This window comes from Equus asinus, chromosome 9, assembly GCF_041296235.1.
Source record: "Equus asinus isolate D_3611 breed Donkey chromosome 9, EquAss-T2T_v2, whole genome shotgun sequence".
In the NCBI taxonomy this organism is placed as follows: Eukaryota; Metazoa; Chordata; class Mammalia; order Perissodactyla; family Equidae; genus Equus; species Equus asinus.
This window is the reverse complement of record NC_091798.1, coordinates 76801791-76818908: the sequence shown is the minus strand read 5'-3', so window position 1 is coordinate 76818908 and position 17118 is coordinate 76801791. Positions and strand designations below refer to the sequence as shown.

The 17118-nt window shown below is 38.6% G+C and overlaps 1 protein-coding gene across 20 annotated transcripts in view; it reads right to left on the bottom strand.

Annotated features, from left to right (window-relative positions):
* Positions 1–17118, bottom strand: part of MCTP1 (multiple C2 and transmembrane domain containing 1) — a 495386-nt gene that overhangs the window by 75818 nt on the left and 402450 nt on the right. The gene's annotated exons all lie outside the window — the stretch shown is intronic.

Here is a 17118-nt window from a genome sequence, read left to right as displayed (position 1 = left end):
GGGAATACAAAGACGAATAGCACACAGATACTTCATCCATATTCATGTCAGCCCTCAAGGGCTGATAATCCAGTAGAATTGAAATTACAACTATCAGATAACCTTTCATGTTGACTTTTAATTTCCTGAAATTTTGAAGTATTCACATCATAAATATACAGACAAGAGCGACAATGTATAATTGAGGTGGTAGAGGCCAGGCTAATCCAAAATGGGCTATTTGTGATGGAAGTTTAAACAGGAAAAGCAGCCACGATATTTCAGTACATCGTATTACATCAAAAGAATTCACCTAACATACCAAGTAGCTGACCTAGAACTCAAACCCAGGCTGTGGGATAGCAGAGAGCCAGCTCTCAACTCTTGCCCAGTTCCAAAAAAGAAAAAAAAAAGTAAAAAAAAAAAATAATTCACCTAACCCTCACAAGCGTTTTTTAAATTATTATAATTTTGTATCTCTAATAAAACGGTTTCAAATTTTAGATCTAGGGGCCAGCCTAGTGGTGTAGGGAGTAAGTTCGCGTGCTCCGCTTTGGTGGCCCAGGGTTCGCGGGTTAAGATCCCGGGTGCAGACCTACCCACTGCTTATCAAGCCATGCCATGGCAGGCATCACATGTATAAAATAGAGGAAGATGGGCACAGATATTAGGTCAGGGCCAATCTTACCCAGCAAAAAGAGGAGGATTGGTGGCAGATGTTAGCTCAGGGCTAATCTTCCTCAAAAAATAAGTAAATAAATTTTAGATCTAGATTAAGTGATTTTTTTAGGGCTGGTCATTATTATCTATTTTATTTTTTTGGAATAAAAATTGTATATATTTGAGGTGTACAACATGATGACTTGATAGACATTAGATTAAGTAATTTTTTGCTAAAATTACCCATGCAGTCATATATCAAACATAAAAAATGAAACGAATACTATACTTTTACTCCTGTGCATAAACTCAAACAATATTTTAGCTAGTTATTATTAAGAATATACTATAGCCTCCCCTCTTCAGTACTCACCATCATACTACAGGTGCTAGGAAGGCAGAATGATTTCAGATTGTCCTTAGCAGCTTGCAGGGTACATAATGGGTGTTCAATAAATATTTGTTGATAGAGTGAATAGATGAATGCACCATCTATTCTTTATATCTTTGAACATACTTTTTAGTAAAGTGCCTATCAATTATCTCACAGAACTGAACTAGCGCACCTGGAAAGACTTATACCTAATCAATGACGCAGACTAAGAAAATACTCAAAATGCTTTCAAATATTTGCCTGGCAAGAGAAACCATGAATCTTTAATCTTTAAGATTTGGAGATCTTCATTATCTTCAAGTTAATTTTCAAAAATTCAAAATATTATTGAAACGTAAAACAAACTTAATAGCTTAATTCACACATTTTACGAATCAGCTGTGGATCTGATCAAGAATGACTCAAAGAGGTCTACAGAATCAGGCTCTTCGTTTGCAAAACCCAGACTGTTCATACTCTGCACAAGTGGGTAATTGGCTACACACAATTTCTCCACAAATGTGCAGCCAGAACCACCCAATACAACCATTTGCTTTTACACTTGGCAGAAAAGTGTTGTGTTAGCAAGAGGCCTTTGTGTTGTGTTTAGCGCTCTAGTGAGGGCTTTTCTCCTCCTCCAGTGCCTTTTTAATGTTACATCATAAACATCTACAAGTGAGGATTTATATATAGTTGGGTTCCTATTGATGCCTTTAAACTGCTTCAGAATGCATCCCACTATTACATTTTGCTCAGGTGAAGCTTATGGCGCCTTGGCAAATGCAGATAATAACAGCACGTATCCCAAAGTGTTGACTAAGGATCCAATGAGATAATGTATTTAAAGTGCTCAGCATAGTTCCTGTATTCAAGTAAGTACTCAAAAATGTTAGCTACGAATAAAAATAAAAATAACATCAATTTAATAATATTTTGAATAATTTTTTGAAATTAAATTATATATATTTTTTTCCAGGACAAAATAGTATTCCTAATGATATACTCAATTCTGATTCACGTTTCATTGACACTAAGAAACACACAGAGGGGCACAGGTAGAGGTGTGGGTAAAGATTCCCAATTAAAATGATAATGCTTTCACAACTAATTTTCAGACTTTAATGGTCCAATGAAATGGATGGCTCTGAAGGCAAGTGTCTCAGAAGCTGGGTCGTGCGTTAAGACACGAGCCCCAGCCAAATGCAGAATATAGAAACTGCAAACTGAGCTTTTAAAAACAAATTGTAGATATCACGGAAGTGCATTTAATGACTGCACAAAATTGCAACCTTTCCTAGAGAACTCAAATAACACCTATTATTTGGAAAAAGAGTGCTGGAGTTTAACACTTAATAAAGGAAAACAAATAAAATAAAGGAGTCCTAGTCTCAAATTCCAGCTCTTTCCTCCTTAAATAAAATCAAATAAGAACTACACAGTTTTGTTTTCAAGTATACAAAGTCCGGTTGCCCAAGCATTTGTCACCAATAATTTAATAACACATCCATAGGATTTCCTTGAAGAAAAAAATAAAGAGTGATGAGAAAATGCATGTGTTAAAAAAGACACGTTTTTACAAAGTTGGGTTTTTTTGTCTTTTTCTTGAGGGGGAATATCTCAGATTGGCTCTGGAATTCTCTTTCCAAATTACGCTTTCTGATACCTTGCTTGAAAGCAAGTAGTATTAATCAAACAAAGGAAGGGCACTAGGGAAATCAGAAAGATGTAATGCAAGCAGTTAAAAGTGACATGACCTTCTGTAATGTCGCTCGTCACAGACTTATATGCCACACACTGGAGGAAGGTCTTGAAAGAAACTGATTCTTGGTACTATTCCTTGAATGTAATACTAATAAAGATGACATTTTAAAAAACACACGCAGACAGCCCCAAATACAGCTTGCCAGCTACATTACAGCCAAAGAATAAGCAGATAACATTATTTTAAAAAGCATAATATTTCTTCTTTCATAGTCCATATTTGCTGAACATTTCTCATTAACATATAAAATATAATATATGGCTGTACATTTTAAAAATCCGCTTTCAAAATGGAGAATGGCATCTGTAGAATCTAAATATTTTATACAGTTGTAGAGGAGCTCTTTTAATATGACTTTTAATTATAATTCAACACAACTAAATGCTTTATGATTTTCAAGGAAATAAAATTTTATTTGGCTGAAAATGTTAAAAATGATGTTGGTAATCTGAATAAAAATATGACAACATGTTTAGAATTATTCCTCCAGACAAACATGGCTAATGGAGGGGACCAGAAGGATGTGGAAAAGGAAGATCAAGACAGTGAATGGATGAGGAAAAGTGGAGTCAAGTAAACCTCATTATTAAATTCATCACAAGACAGTATATACTAATTTTGCTTTTTAACAGCAGAGTTCATGTTTTAGAACTAAAGTGACAAAAGAGGGTTAAAAGTTCTATGAATAATTCTTAAAACACTTCGTATTATGATTTTCCCAGGGATAAAGTCTTCCACTTACTTATATTCCTTTAAACAAAAAGGAACCAAAAGAATCTTGGTTATGCTACCCTTGTAAGATAAGTATTGAGTACTATAAAGCTAAAAATGCTCAAAAGCTAAAGCTGACATAAACCAGTTTCTTTTGTATGTTTACTTTTTCCCTTGGAAATAATCTTTGAATTAAATGGATGTTTTGCTATGTTGAGAATGAATAGTTGCACATTTCAAATTGTTTTACTCAAACATAGTCTATAAAAAAGCAACACATTTAAATTAAAGAAGAAATCACTGCTGTCCAGATGTGCAACTGTGATGTTAAAAAATTAAAGAAAGAAAATTGTCACAAAAGAAAGAAGTTTCATATTTAATTTCATATTCATAGAACTTCCAAATGTGTACAGATGCTTATATTTGGATACATTACAAACTAAATGCCTATTTCCACCCTAGAGATACGGAGGAATCTGGGGAGAGCAGTATTCTTCAATGTGATCTGGAGTTCGTTTATACCATTTTGTGTGTGCATAAACCAAGCAGAGTGTGCAATTGTGTGCCAATGGATTTATGACATGTGTAAGTATCATGTGAAATTATTGAAAGTCTACGGATTGAGAAGATGCATATAACCACTCAGATGATTTGGGATCACTTGAAAGTATTGAAGGTTGGGCTGGAGACTTCTGCGGTCAATAAGATCATTATAGGTGCGCTTGTGCTGTCATTTTCACAGTAAGACACCTGCTTCTCATAAGATTTTTGAGAAGGAACTTTTGCAAAACAAATGGTGCAATTAAACTGTACATATAATTTACTTCACATCTCAAAGAATAGTAAGACTCATAAACAGGCCTCGGATATACTGTTTCATCTAGTATGTCTCAAAAGCAAATGCATGTATGATGGCTGCTTAGTTTGATTCACACTATTAAGGATGTGACCTTGGAATATTTCAGCTATGGTAGTCATCAAGATAACTGAACCACTAGATGTAATAATAATTAGTGTGATAGGCTTGCCATCGAGGCTGAATATATTGCAATACAAAACAAGGCAGACTAAAAAGAAAAGCATTATTACTTACTGCTAAAAGACTTCCTGATTTTTACAGAGACACTCAAATACAATTATTTCTTCTTGCAGAATGCATTTCCTTGGCTCATTCTGGGAAGTGCCATGTTGTAATTTAGTCTGATTCTTGATAGGAAATGTGGCTTTAATGTGGCTATCAGATGACTTTTGATGCATGCCACTGATTACATACGGCCTGTATTCTGCATTATCAACAACAGCATTCTTATTTGCCGTATAATATGCTTTGCTGTAAGGTGCAAGGATAGTAAATTTACTTTACTGGCCAAGAGTACGTAACCTTCTATTTGTTTTAAGTGTCAGCTTAATATGTAGAAAAAATCTTCCATTAAGAAAGGCTAAGTATAATATAAATTCTGTAATCAGTATAAGCATCTTAAATGAATTTCTTTTCATATTTCCTTCTCGGTTTTCTTAAATGTTCATTCTTATACTTACACAAAGCACTGCAAACAGAATTCTAGTGTTTATTTGAACTATGTCTCCATCTAAAGGCTCCGCAATGTATTGTATTTTTGCTTGCAGGGAAAATTCTAATCCTGGTGTCTCTAGGATATTGCATATTAATTTGATTGAGCAGGAAAAAATAGGTCGACTACTAACCTACAATGCGCTTTTTAAAATAATGTTTTCTTGAAACTATATTATTTGTCAGGTTAAAAAAAGTACACAAAAGGCCAAAAAATTGAATCATTTAACATGCTTTGCAAATGAAATGAAAAGATAACTAGGACTCATCACTAAACTATTTTGTAAAATTTAATATTTTCAAAGCAAACATTTTTGTCTATTAATAATAAACAGATTTCTGAGAAAAAAGAAAATTATATATTCAAGCCTCTCGATGTAAAATCAAATTCCCATTCCAGAACCACACATTTGTAACAAAAAAGGCACAGTTTTGAATGTTCCAAATTTTCAAAACCTTAGGAATTCTTATTTCTTAAACGTCTAATGAAGAGTCCACAATATCTATATAAAACGTTTTCTGCAAAGAAAGAAGAGGGAGCTGCTATGACCTCTGTGAGAGTGTCATGTCCTCCAATCTTCTCAGAAACGTTCTTTGCTCTAACCCCGTCAGATATGTTTGGGAGCATTAAAGAAGTGATAAGCAAGAAGTTCTTCTTCAGGCGAATCTATAGGTTAGCACATGTAATCCAGGCAAATGCTATGTTTCTGGAACATTAGGGACCTTTAAAGAATAGAATTTGAAAACAAAAAAATCGTTTATGTTGGAGATTAATATTAGCCAACTTCTGGATCATACTGCTCTGTTAGGTCTGATTCACGTTTTACAAAAATTCACAGCGCCTCCCTATTTTAAACAAAATGTTGGGGGTAACGGAGGGGTAGGGGGAAGTGGTGGACACTTGCAGAGAAAAATATTCTGACACTAACTTGATTTTTCTTTTTTTTCCCTGTGCCTAGAATATTTTGAGGCCTGAGAACATTGTCAGAAAATCTAATGTTAAAAACGGATCATGCTTTGAATGTCAAAAAATCATATAGTCAGAAAACTTCAGGTTTTTTTCTTATATGCCTTTTCTATAAATAATAATGGTAAAAATATTTTTTATCTTTTTTGTAAAGAATAATCATCTCACAAAAGGCAGCTGATGTGGGTTTAGACCTACATTTGAACTGGAAAGGATGTGGTGAATGGTGAATTGTAGCATAAAAGCCTGAATGAGAGGAATGTTCATGAAAACGGACACGAAACCTCCGTAATTGTTTTATCATGAGCTCCCCACAATATAACACAAGAGCTCGATATTGTAGGGGAAGCGTGCCTGGTCCACTTATCATTTCGGCTTTATGTAGTGTACTGTGTGATTGCTAAATTAGTGTATAATGCATTTATAATATTTATAGTACCAACATTTAGTTAAATAACCTTTATGTAAGATTTATGTTGATTTTTTTTATTTCTCATTTAATGGAAAATTATGAAGAGCATGTTTCATAAAGATAATTCTCCATTTAAATTCATCAGTCCATTAAATATTAAAATTATGTTTCTGATGCAATCGAGAACAAATTTGTCCAGCTTCAGTGATTATTTGCACTCATAAAAATTAGGCTTGATTAATAAAATTTAAATGCTTGATTAAGTTGACATTTTCATGTTCTATTCCGATTTATTAAAATTAGTCCCTGTGCCCAGGCCTGGTATGCTAGGGTAGGTTTACCTTTCTCCTTCTCTTAGTTGACATCGAGCGTGAGGGTGTTAGGAAGGAGGATTTTGCTTTTGGACTCAATCATGGTTTCAGGGAAACGCCCTGTTCTTTGCTGACGGTGCTGCCGGCCTTTGTCATTACATACTGTGCATGGTGGAGATTTGTATTACAATAATCAGGAAAAATGCTTCTTTCAAATATCTATAGATACGATCTGTAAAACAGCATACATTTATGGTATTTCTGTAAAATTCAGTTACCAAGAAGCATTAATCTGTAGAGGATTGCTCAAATTTCTTCATCTGCTTTTTTTCTTCATTAAAATATGGCTTTTATTTTTGTAGGAGTTGCATATACACTGCAGAGAGATTATAGACACAGGAAATCATTCTGTGGCAATGCTATTGTCTTGTCTACAAGCTCAAAACTAGGAGGGACTAATGGCCACGGAAAACCATCCTTTTCAACAGGACTTACAAGGGGACTCTTCAAGAGAGGTAGTGACTTCTATTATGTTTAACCCCCCATTAAATCCACACTGGCTTGTCCTGTTTTACACATGGTCAGGTGCCTAATTGTCATTTATTGAGTGCTCACTATATGCTTAACACAGTGTGTTAATTGTCTCTTTAATCCTCACAAGACCCCAACGAGGGAGGTATTATCCATATCTTATTGGTGAGGAAACTGAGACCTAGGGAAATAAGTAAATGCATACAGCGAATAAGTAGAAGGTCTGGAACTTAATCCCAGGTCTTCCTAATTTCAAATTTCAGACTCTTAGCCACTACCAACCATAAAGGGGTAGTGGCAACGCTTGTTTTGAAGATGTTTTTGCTGTTGCCCATGGGACTGTAACTCATTTGGAAACTTTGTTTGGGTGAACTGACTTTCCCTCATTTAAGCATGCTATCAGAATATTCACTTTGCTTTTTTTTAGATAAGTGATCTGGTATGACAGTTATTTCCTTTTTCTTGTATAATGAAATAAATTCAATAACAAATGCCCTTGAAGGCATATTTTAGCTTGGTTACCTACACATACTATTCCAATTCTATTTACAACATGGTAGAAAGGTTTTGAAGTTGCATGCTCTTGGTTAATGTATCTCATGCAACACTAAAAAAAATAATGAATACAAAACTCTCAGGGTAATTTAACTCCTAATAATAGTTCTGACTTATAAACATTTTCTACAAGCAGATAAAGATAAATCATTTGGTTTCTACTTTTACTTTGTTAATTGTGGTCTTGCAATTTTTTTTGCCACCTTTCTGAACCAGGGATAATAAGTCTCCACAAATATTGTATGAAACTGGCTGGCAATACCACACACCACACACGGCGTGATGATGGAGACTAGTAATGCAAACTAGTCACAGGATCATGAGTCAGCCAGAAGGTGCGTTTGTTGGCCCTACATCCTAGGTCCCTCACCATAATATTTCAAAGAGTTCTGGCTACCTACAAAGAGGAGACTGCAAAATCATTCAGAAAGAACAAACAGGATACCACTAGAACTAGGTGGGAAAACACATCCACCCCGAGAACTAAGACCAGAACTATGGATGTTCCTTTTTCTCTTCTCCTAAGACTCACTCTTCAATCACAGAAACGACAAAATTGTGGGAGCAGAAGTTTTGGAGGGAGAGCAGAGATAATAAAACCATTTGGTTGACCTATGGGTAAATGCTTGGGTTGGATACTTTGGATAACCATCTAGATGGTGAATTCTTTGGATCCATGGGAGGCTTGGAGTGGAGTTGAGGAAGTTGGTTTTTCAATGAGTTTCTGGGGCTCCAGGAGTCAACTGGGGCTCAAATAGGAGAAATTCAGCCATTTATAGGGGAGAGATCTTCAGGTTTCCTTCAACGTTGCCAAGACAATTCATTTTGTGGAAAAGGAGCTGGGTTTCAGGGCAGAAATCCTCTATAAGGATGAAGAGTATCTCTTTACCACAGTACATTTCCATATGCATCTTTAGGGAATCTGAGCAAGGTGGGAGGGATTCAGGAAGATGGTCCGGGGCTAAGATATGAGAGTAACTGTAAGTGTCCTCTATGGCAACTACCATGAACTCTAAATTCTAAGTCTCTCTCCTGAGTCCTAATAAAGCAAGACGTTTGCCTTCCAGTGAGGAGGATCTTTAGTAAATTGACTTTTAAAAATAGAAGTGTTTTCCTTTGCATCTTTCTCTATATGAACTGACATGTCACGTACGGGTAACACTCATCTTCTATCATTCTACAATTTGATCCTTCCAATTTGAAGTTTAGCTGCACTCTGAGAATACAGTGAAAGGAGAGCCAATAAACTGAAGTATTAAAGACAAACAAGGAGTTACTGAGTGAAAGAGACAGACCAAGCGTGGAATAAGAGCTGTGGCCACAGATAGATAGACCTCTTTTCCTTACATATGCAGCACAGGCACACACATCGGAGATGTTCTAAATGACTTTTGGCTGCACACTCTGCATATCCTACACAGACCTCCATCGCTGCACCTACCTATGTATATACTATCATTTTTTCAACTTAATTGTTTGTTTCCCTCACCAGACCACAAACTGTCCTGAGCGAGGACCATGCCTTAATCATCTGTGAACAACAGTTAGTAGCCTGTAAATATTCGATACATTTTTGTTGAATGGAAATAATTATGCATAAAAATTAGACAATTTTTGATTTGGAAAGAAATTTTGGACTGAAATATTTACTCATTCATCAAACATTTTTTGAGCAACGATCACACTGTTATGTCTGGGATACCTCGCTCTGTGCTGGGATGAGAGACACAAATGGAAGATACAATTAATTAGAACAATCTGCGTCTGGTGAGAAAGACCCACAATGAGCTGCTTAGTACCATACAGTGAGGGGATACGGAACCCAGAGGGGTGGGTTCTCTTAACCTCTTCGAGCCTGTGTTGGCAGGGGTGGGCTGCTGATAGGGGAGGAGAGTGGGATGGAAAGTCAGGGACGGCTCCCCGGAGGGAATGGTAAAATTGGGGGTTATTCAGGCACATATGTATGAAATACTGAAACCTTAATGGGTGGCAAATTAGGATGAGGTACCAAAAATATTCAAAATGCATATACCCTGACCCAGAAATTCTCCTTCAAGGACTTTGCCAAAGGACAAATGATTTGTTTAGGATTTTCTTTACAGCATTATTTGAGATGGCAAAAATATCTGAAACAAACATTCTAAAACGAGTGTTTAATTCAGAAAAATTAAGTATCCATACGGTGAAAACCATGCAGTCATTAAAAATCATGTGGTTTTCCAGTAGTTTAAGGGATACTCCTAGATATGTTGCTGACTATAAAAAGTAGGTGCGCAAAAAGTACGTTTAATAAGATTTAATTTTAGTTAAAAAAATACGTATGATAAGCAAGAAATATACAATTACATTCATAAACATATTTTTTAAGAAAAGAGAAGGCACAGAAAAAGCGTATTGACTATTCGGGAAAACTGGAAATATACTCCGCCCTAGATCGTGGCGCCGCCGCTGCCCGGTCCCCGCCCCACTTCCTGCTACCCTCGGTCCTCCTCTCCGAGCTCCACCATGCCTCGAAGCTCCCTTTTCCCCCAGCACAGAGGGCCCTCCTTCAACCCCTCCTCGGCTGTGCCTTGACCCCCGGCTGGGCCACCACCTGCTCATCGACGCCAGCAGGGTCCCCTACAAGTTCACGGTGCAGCTCGAAGAGGAGCCCCGACCCCGTCCCAGAGCCAAGTGCCCCGGGAGAGCCCGGCCCTCGCCAGGAAACGCACCCCTGTCCTCACCGCCGCTCTGTGGCTGCAGAGCCTCCGTGTGTTGCACTCGGACCTCAACCTCTTCAACATGCGGCGCCTGCGGCATCGCGGCACCGTGCCACACACCGTGCCAGGGCCAGCCCGCTGCCCATCTGTCCCCAGTGCCCACGCGGCTTCCAAGATGCGCAGACCAGGCGCGGTACGTGCGCCTCCGCTAAGTTCGAGACCAGGCCTGCACTGCCCTTCCCTGGGCCACCACGTCTGTCCCACACAGTGCCACTCCTGTATTAACTCACTGCCTCTACAGAGGTCACTGCCTTGTCCCGGGCCTCAGTTTCCCTATCTGTACTAAGAGGGAAACATCATTCCTTTCTTCCCTGCTTCCTACTGTATGTACACCAAGTCATTGCCCTCCTGGGGCCTATGGAAGGGGTGCACTGGAGGAGAAGCAGACAACACCAGTCCAGGAGCCAGTCAGAACAGGGTTCTGGTCCTGCTGTGCTGTGTGAGCCTTTGCCAGTAGCATAACCTCTCTGAGCCTTGCTGTCCTGCTCACCCGAGTGGTAAGAGGTTGTTTTCCAGGTGAAAGAGATGACAAAAGAGCACGGGCATGGTTCATTTCTGTACCTCCTCTCTTCTGGCCACTATCCCAACCTTTTGCTCATTAAACATTTGCACTTCAAAACAAACAACAACAAAACCAGACAAACAAACAGACAGTCCTGCTGGAACACAGAGGAGATAAAGCTGAAGCTCTGCTTTGGGTGGGGGCTGCTCATGAGGAATCTTCTAAATCCTGCCTGAAGATGTTGTGGAAAGACCAAAGGAGGAGAGGAGGACCGCCAGAATGTTATTTCAGAACTATCATCTTCCTACAGGTCTTAAGGTAAGAGTACAAGATACAATTTGGGTTAAAGTTGCTGGAAAAATACAGGACATCCACTTAAATTGAAATTTCAGATAAATAGTGAAGATTGTTTTAGTATAAATATTTCCTGTTGTTTATTTGAAATTCCAATTTAACTGGGCATATGCTAAAGCCGGCAACCCCAAACTGTGGACACATTCAGAGGGCTTCAGGGGTTGGAGTTGAAGGGAAATTTGGTAGAAGTCCTGGTTATCTACTGAGGAGGGGATGGTACAATGCCGGGGGGGAGGGGTGGCACATTTGAGAAGAGTTGAATGGTTCACATCCAGAGCCTGATGAGGTGATGGCCCTTGAGATGTGGGGACACCAAGCTGTACAGTGAATGATTATCTGTACAGCTTTGAGAGAAGTCCCAGGGGATGAACTTTTCTGACATCTGATTGGCTGTGGGTTTCTACTTCTCTGTGCTAGTGATTGGGTTGGAAAACTAAAAGGTCTGGTTCTTTTCATGATCCTCCTCACATTTTTGCAAGCTGGTGACCTTCTGAAAAAATTGAGAAAATTGCTGTTGAAATAAGCAGGAAAAAGAAAAGAGTGATCATCCATTTTTAGATGTGTTTACAGGCTGTATGACTCAGTGCTGCTTCTGCTAAGAGCAAAAGTATGTGGTCTTTTTTGGTACTGAGATGCAAACACAGGAGGCTGTGGTCTCTGCTACTTTCCGTGAATGATCAAGCCCTTATGAAAGTACCGAGGGTCTCACTGTGCATCCCAAGTGCTTTGCATATGGAGTCCTCTCCTCTCCGCTCAGCTGTGGCCAGTCTCTTTAGCTCCTGTCAGGAATATTTCACTTATTCAATAGTCCACTTATTCAAATATTCCACCATGGACTTCTTTGGAACTGAGAGCACTGGCTGAGAAAATAATAAATGTGACTGATTTACTCAGGTCAAACAATCAGATGTTTCTTTGGTGGCATGTATTTGGTGAACCATCCCAAATTGTTCGATCCAGAGCATTTATGGCGGCAAAGAAAATTCTCTGTTTACAAGCTTTATTTCTAGAGATAAGTGCTCTGGGCCTAACTGGAACGGATCCAGCAAGAAGTAATATTCAGTACTATTTTACAGGGGAAAAGAAGCATTGAGGGCTTTGCCATTTGAGGGAGCTAACAAACATTTCAGTATTTATTAAAGTATTTTAGCAAGCCAACTTGGGCTCAATTTGTGTCACAGTCAGATCATGAATCAGAGAATGATTTCATTGATCCCTACTCTTCAGTCTTTTAATGCCTCCATTGATTAGGCATCTGAGATTGTTCTGTGGGAGGAATATCATGACAGTAAAAACAAATGTTCTATTAAAGTGTAATTAAAAAACACTGCTTGAAGAATTTTTACATGTCAAAGATATTCAAAGACTTTCTTCACTAATGTGAAGGACTCAGCTTTGATTTACTCCTCCCATGCTCACGTGGGTGGATGGAAGGTAGTCCTCCGGGTCATGAATGGTTTTGAAGTTAATGGGATCATCTGGGATCAAACAGGTAACTAGCACTAGTTCTTGAGAGGTCACCAGGTCCCTCATAAGAAGGAATTTGGAGATACCTGGGATTCCATGGAAGGCCCTGGACACTCAGACAGTGATCCGTTGGAAAGGCATGCCCAAGAATGTACCGGGGAAATGGCCTGGGGCTTCCGAACAGGGCAGAGCTGGGCTCACATCCCACGTACTCTATGGAGTTCATTGTTTATCCTCTTTGATTTTGAATTTTCTCATTTGTAAAGTGAGAATAAAACCATTCAGAATAATTTACTTGATATTGTTATTGTAAAGAATTGAAAGAGCTGATGTCTCTAAAAGGCTTAGCAGGATGCCTGATCCATAGAAGCTGCTTAATGAATATCTGCTCCATTTCCCTGAATGAGAGGTAAGGAGGATGTGGGAGGTGGAGTGGGGAAAATGAGGGTTCGCCATCAGATGGTTCACTTAAAGGTAGAGTGAGTATACTAACTTTTCAGAAACTTGAGGGAGAAACTTGTTCTAAAGGTGCCCAGGGAAACCTGGGATGTACCAAAATATTGCCCCAAGAGGAAATGTGATTGGTGATAAGGCATACCAACTTCAGACGGATTGACAGATTCTAATACTCGCTCTGCCACTTTCCAACTGTGTGCCTTTGGGTAAGCTGTTTAACCCCTCTGCCCTTTTGCCTGTATGTAAAGTCGTAATAATGATACCTGTCTCATAGGGAGCACAAGGCCCCCTGGTTTGCTTGGCCAACCCATTTCTTTCATTCCCTGAGACTTGAGTCCCCTTCCTTAAGGAAGGGCTACTGTAGTCATGCATGTTCCACATGAGTGTGTTCCTTGCTTACCACAGAGGAAGAGACCAGGGGGCGTTACCTGACTTAGGAGGACCCAGCCCATTGGCTGGGCTGACATGACATAATCAGCTTCTCTCTCCTGGGGGAGGACTAAATGACATGGTGAAAGAAAATGCTTAACGCAGTGCCCAGGGTGAAATGAGGATTCAGTAGTTTTTAAACCCAAAGGAAAGGCCACTTCCTGGCATCTACTCTTCAACATACAAAATTTCAGTCCACGTTAACCATTATGTGGATAGTTGGTACAAGATTAATGGGCAGTGTGGGGGGGAATTTTCCCCAGGTTTTGAAGTGGTAGCTCAAACCAAGAGAAGTATGACATTCCCATCTTTGTATCCCCTTCATGTTGGAGACATTTCTGAATGAAGCAGGTATTAAACAGTTCTCTCTGGAAAGGCCTGGCAATTCTCATCCTGGAAATTGTAATATTATGGTGTGAGTATAGGCAGATTCACATCTAGGAGTGCTTATTTTTAACAAGTCCAACTGGGAAACAGCAGAGGTGAAATCCCATTTCTAACCACACCTCTTTCTCCTGTGCACCTCTGAGTCTCCAACAGTAGCCTCAGGAATGGCTGCTTCCTTCTCCTGTCCTCAGTGGGTTCAGCTCATTATATGCAGCAAAAGTTACTCGGCAAGGATCACGTCTCATTTTTCTCTCTTTAAACTAGAACAAGCACCATGGTGGGGAAAACATGGAGGGTTTCAGCTCCTATGATCTTAAGTCTCCAAGAAAGGAAATGGTCTCCTTCATAAACTATAAACACACAAAGACATCCTTTCCTGTTTTAGTATTAATCTCAACTGTTTACCAATATTTTTGAAGACAGAATTTTTACCAACCTAGCATTTTTCATCTTTCACAGTGTTTATTTTCTTTTCTCTTCCAACTTCTTATGCCATGGACATATTATTTCCTTTTCTCTCTTTGCTATACAAACCTGAAGGTCATTTTTTTTTTTTTTTAAAGATTTTATTTTTTCCTTTTTCTCCCCAAAGCCCCCCGGTACATAGTTGTGTATTCTTCATTGTGGGTTCTTCTAGTTGTGGCATGTGGGACGCTGCCTCAGCGTGGTCCGACGAGCAGTGGCATGTCCGCGCCCAGGATTCGAACCAACGAAACACTGGGCCGCCTGCAGCGGAGCGCGCGAACCCAACCACTCGGCCACGGGGCCAGCCCCAACCTGAAGGTCATTTTGATTTGTTTTTCTTTTATAATTTTCATCCTAATTGAATTTTCTCAGCTGAATGTACAGATGATTTTGTGTGTGTGTGTGTGTGTGTGTGTGTGTGACAGAAAATTCTCTCTTTCTCTTTACTAAAATACAAAATTTCCTGGTTTGGAATCAGCCAATGGTATGATTAATGCACTTCAGAGATTCCCTAAAGTTGTCACATGTGCTGAAAGATTCTGCATTGTTTTTGGGGAAACCACTAAGGACTTAGTGCAAATACCATTCTTCCAGTGCTATGCGCCATGCAGTGGAGTCACTTAGATCGAGCATGGAACTCCCTGTAAATGCCTTCCCTTAATTTACATCTATATGTGTGTGTGTGTGAATATATGTATCCATATATACGTGTGTGTATATATATAATCTGTAACCAGCCAAGTATAATCCAGGTTTCTTTTCAAAAGGAGCAACCAGTTCAAATGCACAGCTGGATATGGCAGAAAACACATAATTAGACAAATTGGATTTAAGAGTTACGTAAGGTCTCAACTGAGCCAGTGAATAAGAAGCTGAATGAAACGTTGTGATTGCTGCTCTGGTGCCTAGAAAGAACGGAATATGTGGATATGTGTGTTTGGGGCAAATAAAAGGCAATTACTGGGAGTTATGGAGTGTAGTTGGCATTCCATGAAAGTTAGACTATAGAATGCTTCACAGTGGGCTGTGCTGGGGAATAAAATGTGGTCCATGGTTAAAAGCGGGAGCCTGTTAGAGATGTGCCTAAACGGAAAGATTTGGTAAATACTATTTTGGAGCTATATTTTGGGGGAAAAAAGGGAAGTAGGAAAATTTACATAATAGGTAACTTTTCAGTAGGCTTATAAAAATTCTTAGAGAATTTTAAGCACAAGGAGATACATTATATATTATTATTTCCCCTTGAAAAGTGGATTGTTCCAGCCAAGGCAGGTATATTCTAGAGAAGATAACATGCAAAGTCTATAGTTTCAGAATTTTTCACTGAGAGTACTCAAACCAATGACTAAATATTGAAGATAAGTCCCCTCATAGGATTAAGAAGCTGAAACTAAATTGCCACTTTTTCTTATTTGCAGAGAATCTTATTTGCAAATTTGTCTCAAGGCAACTGAATGAAAAGGAGATATTCTTCTCTCTCGACAATCTCCCTGAAATAAATGGGACAAAAAAGCAATTGTCTGAGAGAGTCCTATTTTCTTAAAGAAAACATCCTGGATTAATTGACGAAAGTACCTATTAGTCCCCATGACACCAATGCTTATCGCATTTGGGGCTTGTCTCTCAGTGTGCAATTCAAATATATATCCATAAAATCCTTGCCAATAATAACAACTTCTTGACTGTTGATGCTGCCTAACCATTAAAATTGCTATTAGCTATCTCATGTTTGGTTTGATAAACTTTACAAAAAATGTTTTGAACACCTCTAATTTGCAAAACACGTGCTAGTGACAGTGGCAAGTACGAAGATGAACAGAGTCCTCTCCCACAAATTTATAATCTAGTGCGAGACAGAAATCTATACAAATAATATAGGAAAATAAACATGGTGTGTTGTTAGCAAGGTACAACTTTACCATGTACTTGGTGGTTTTCATTAGGATTTTTCTTTTATTTTGATGATAAGGAAAATTATTTTGAAGAAATACATTTTGCATGTGTTACCATGTGAAGTGTATTTTGCTTGAGTTCTTTAAAAGGGAAATTCTTTTAGGTCATAAGTATGTCTGTGCAACCATTATGATGCTAACTATTAGAATAAAGTATTATATAACACTATTAAACTGAGGCTCAAATAACTGTTTCCTGCATCATTATGGTCATAATAGTTGGCAAAAAGTCCTGACTATAAGTCAAACGGAGATTCTTAATGGCCAATTTTTTAAAATCTCTGTAATCTGATGAGGACATGTAGCTACCAAATAGATTCTCATGTTTGACAAACCTTTAAATTCTTCCCAACAGCTGTCTATAGAGTCATCAAATTGCAAATGTCCTATTAGGAGATGACACTCCCCCCCCCCCCCCATTTTACTTATATATGAGAAAGCTTTTTGAAGTTGTATATTTCCTAGGGGTATAGTGACTGAGATAACTAAGGAAAATGAAGGTTGGCAGGAGAACAA